Genomic DNA, 4,946 nt, shown 5'->3' with positions numbered 1-4,946 from the left:
GAATCTGAAATTCGGTCGAACCAGAGACATGTCTCTGAGTCGAATGATGGAGATTGCTACCACGTACGCTAATGGTGAAGATGAGGATCGACTCCGGAGTGGCAAGCTCAAGTCAGTCGCCCAAGAAACCGGAGGAGGAAATTCCAATCGGAAACAGAAGCGGAAAGCCGAGCCAGCTGCTCCTGGAGAAGCCTTGGCTGTGACTCAAGGAAAGTTTAAGGGGAAACCCAAAGGGCCTTGGAACCCTAAGAAAGTTAAAGACCAAGACGGAAATGATGTGTTGGATCTGCCATGCCACATTCACACAAAGAAACATGAAGAGGGTAAACTCATTTACCCGAAGCATACCACTCGACAGTGTCGGCTCTTGATCCAGCAGTTCCAAGGGAAGCAGCCCAAAGACAAGGAAAAGGAGTCGGATAAAGTTGAGGACAAGGAAGATAGTGATGATGGATACCGCCAGGTCAATTCAACTCTGATGATTTTTGCTGACGTAGAAAGCAAAAGTCGACTGAAAGTTATCAACCGAGAAGTAAATATGGTTGCTCCGGCGACACCCAGTTATCTAAAATAGTCTTAGACTGTCATCACATTCAACCAGTCTGATTACCCAACACACATTGCCACCCCTGGGAGGCAAGCTTTGGTGGTCGACCCAGTTGTCGAAGGCACTCGACTGACCAAAGTCTTGATGGATGGTGGTAGTGGCTTGAATATTCTGTACGCAGAAACGTTGAAAGCGATGGGCATTCCGATGTCCAGACTCAGTACTAGCAACATGAGTTTCCATGGAGTCAATCCTGGGAAGAAGGCTGAGTCACTCGGCCAAATTGCTCTTGATGTGGTTTTCGTTGATTCCAAGAATTGCCGCAAAGAATAGTTGACGTTTGAAGTTGTGGATTTCCAGAGTGCTTACCACGCTATTTTGGGCAGGCCAGCTTATGCACGCTTCATGGCTCGACCATGTTATGTGTACCTCAAATGGAAAATGTCTGGTCCCAAAGGTATGATCACTGTTATGGGAAATCGGAAGAAGGCGGAAGAGTGTTTTCAGAAAGGCTCAAAGATCGCTGATGCTCAGATGGTAGTGGTAGAGCTGCAGGAGTACCAGAAGACTACAGACCCGAGTGATTTTTTGCGAGCCAAGAAGCCCGCTACGGAATCAGCATTTCAGTCGTCCGGTGAGACAAAGCCGATTCACATTCACCCGACCGATCCCAATGCTGCTCCGACTCATATCTCAACCACACTCGAGTCCAAATAGGAAGAAGCGCTTATCCAGTTCCTCCGTGAGAACTGGGACATCTTCGCATGGAAGCCTTCTGACATGTCGGGTGTTCCCAGGAGGCTGGCTGAGCACCGTTTATGAGTCGACCCAAAAGTGAAACCTGTCAAAGAACATCTCCGACGGTCCGCCATCCAGAAGAGAAAAGCTATTGGTGAGGAGGTGGCTCGGCTCTTAGCAGCGGAGTTCATCTGAGAGATTTACCACTCCAAGTGGCTCGTCAATGTTGTCATGGTCCTCAAGAAGGACAAGTCACTCCGCATGTGCATTGACTTTAAACATATCAATCAGGCCTGCCCGAAAGATCATTTTCCTCTCCCCCGCATCGACCAGATAGTCGACTCGACTGCGGGATGTGAGCGACTATCTTTTTTAGACGCCTATTCCGGGTATCATCAGATCCGTCTGTATGGACCCGACGAGATCAAAACAGCTTTTATCACTCCATTCGGGTGCTTCTGTTATGTTACCATGCCGTTCGGCCTCAAGAATGTCGGAGCCATGTTCATGAGGATGATTCGGAAGTGTTTGCTCACTCAAATCAGTCGGAATGTGGAAGCATACATGGATGATATTATGGTCAAGTCACGGAAGGGTTTCGACCTGCTGACTGACCTTGCTGAAACCTTTGCCAACCTCAGGAGGTATGATATCAAGCTTAATCCATCAAAGTGCACATTGGAGTTCCTAGCGGAAAGTTACTCGGATTTCTCGTTTCCAAACGGGGAATCGACGCCAACCCAGAAAAAGTTGGTACTATACTCCGGATGAAACGTCCTGTGCGTGTGCACGATGTCCAGAAGCTTACTGGTTGCTTGGCCGCTTTAAGTCGATTCATCTCTTGTCTCGGTGAAAAGGCATTGCCTCTTTACCGACTGATGAAGAAGTCAGACAAGTTCGAGTGGACTCCAGAAGCTGATGCAGCATTTGCAGAGCTCAAAGCTCTGCTCTCCACCCAGCCGGTGCTTGTTGCCCTAATCAGCAAAGAGCCTTTGCTGCTTTACATTGCAGCCATGGGACAAGTCGTCAGTACAGTACTTACGGTCGAGCGGGAAGAAGAAGGAAAAGCCTTTAAAGTTCAGCGCCTAGTATATTATGTTTCTGAAGTTTTGACTCCATCAAAGCAAAGATATCCTCATTACCAGAAGCTTGTATATGGGATTTATATGACCATGAAGAAGGATGCACATTACTTCTCTGACCATTCCATTACAGTCGTCAGCGACGCTCCATTGTCAGAGATTCTGCACAACAGAGATGCAACTGGTCGAGTGGCAAAATGGGCGATTGAACTCCTTCCCCTAGATATCAAGTTTGAGGCAAAGAAGGCTATCAAGTCCCAAGCAATAGCAGATTTCGTCGCCGAGTGGATTGAACAGCAACTACCGACTCAAGTTCACTCGGAGCACTGGACCATGTTCTTCGATGGGTCTAAGATGCTGAACGGTTCCGGTGTTGGGGTAGTATTGGTTTCCTCCCGAGGAGATAAACTGAGATATGTTCTCCAGATTCACTTTGATTCCTCCAATAACGAAGCAGAATATGAAGCACTTTTGTATGGGTTACGCATGGCCATTTCACTCGGCGTCCGTCGCCTCATGGCCTATGGCGACTCAGATTTGGTGGTTAATCAAGTGATGAAGGAGTGGGACGTCAGAAGTCCGGCCATGACCGGTTATTGCAATGCAGTGAGAAAGCTAGAGAAGAAATTTGAGGGGTTAGAGCTGCATCATATACCCCGACTGAAAAATCAAGCAGCTGATGATTTAGCAAAAATAGGAGAAGTCATTCCCAGCAATGTGTTTCTGGAACACATCCACACACCATCAGTTCAAGAGGATCCTTTCACTAAAGAAGCCCCGCAGCCAAAAAGTGCCACGGATCCGACTGAAGTCGAGGTTCCAGCTGTGGTCGACCTGATCATGGAAGTTTTGGTCATCACTCCCGACTGGACAGTGCCGTACATCGCGTACATCCTAAGGAAAAAACTCCCAGACGACGAAGAAGAGGCTCGACAGATCGTCCATCGATCCAAGGCCTTTACAGTCATAAAGGGACAATTGTATAGAGAAAGCGCGACTGGAGTCAGTCAGAAGTGTATAACACCAGAAGAAGGTCAGATAATCCTTGATGATATCCACTCGGGGACCTGTGGTCATCATGCGTCCTCTCGGACCGTTGTGGCTAAAGCATACCGAGCGGGATTCTACTGGCCAAGAGCAAATGAAATGGCGAAAGAGATAGTCGACAAATGCGAAGGATGTCAGTTCTACTCCAACATGTCCCACAAACACTCGTCTGGCCCTTCGTTGTTTGGGGATTGGATATGGTTGGACCACTAAGAACAGGCAGGAGCGGATTCACTCATGTGCTAGTGGCAGTCAACAAGTTTACCAAATCGATTGAAGCTAAGCCTATCAAGAATCTTGATGCCTGCACTGCTATCAGTTTCATCAGAGAGTTGATATTCAGATATGGAGTTCCGCATAGCATCATCACTGACAATGGGTCAAACTTTGATTCAGACAAGTTCAGAGCTTTTTGCGCCTCTCAAGGCACACGAGTCGACTACGCTTCAGTCGCTCATCCCCAGTCGAATGGACAAGCGGAAAGAGCAAACGGTCTAATTCTCAAAGGACTGAAACCCCGACTGATGCGCGATCTCAAGCACACAGCGGGTGCATGTGTCGACGAGCTTCCATCAGTTCTTTGGGGATTGAGGAGCACCCCGAACCGGTCGACTGGAAGAACCCCATTCTTTCTGGTCTACGGAGCTGAAGCAGTTTTGCCGAGTGATCTGCTTCACAATGCACCCTGAGTCGAGCTCTACTCTGAAGATGAAGCAGAACAAGCCCGGCAGGACGCAGTCGACCTCCTGGAAGAAGAAAGAGAAATAGCCATGATCCAATCGACCATCTATCAGCAAGACTTGCGTCGATTCCATGCCAGAAATGTGAAGAGTCAAGCCTTCCAAGAAGGAGACTTGGTCCTCCGAGTGGATCAACAGAAACCACACAAGCTCGCTCCTACTTGGGAAGGTCCCTTCATCGTCACCAGAGTCCTCCACAATGGAGCGTACCACCTTTACAATGTCGATCGCCAGATTGATGAGCCACGAGCCTGGAATGCGGAGCTGCTCCGCCCCTTTTACACTTGAATTCTCACTCGGATGAGATGTAATAAGAAAAACTTATGTAGTTTATTTATCAAAGACAAGAGTGTTATAATTTTCCCAGTGATTGTTGTTGCTTTTGTTTGCGTGAGAAATCCCCCAGTGGGTGACTTAGCTGCGAATCTGCTTCACCTAAGTTTGTAAAAAAAATCCTACCGAGTGGTGAGCCAGCCTCCCACTCGGGGGCTTAGCTGCAGTCCAGTACTCGCCTAAGTTTGAAAAAATCCTACCGAGTGGCGAGCAACCCTCCCACTCGGGGGCTTAGCTGCAGTCCAGTACTCGCCTAAGTATTTTAAAAATCCTACCGAGTGGTGAGCAATCCTCCCACTCGGGGGCTTAGCTGCAGTCCAGTACTCGGCTAAGTATTTGAAAATCCTACCGAGTGGTGAGCAATCCTCCCACTCGGGGGCTTAGCTGCAGTCTAGTACTCGCCTAAGTATTTGAAAATCCTACCGAGTGGTGAGCCAGCCTCCCACTCGGGGGCTTAGC

Source organism: Triticum dicoccoides, chromosome 6A (genome assembly GCF_002162155.2).
Source record: "Triticum dicoccoides isolate Atlit2015 ecotype Zavitan chromosome 6A, WEW_v2.0, whole genome shotgun sequence".
Lineage (NCBI taxonomy): Eukaryota > Viridiplantae > Streptophyta > Magnoliopsida > Poales > Poaceae > Triticum > Triticum dicoccoides.
The sequence above is the reverse complement of the archived record's forward strand: the minus strand, read 5'-3'. Positions refer to the sequence as shown.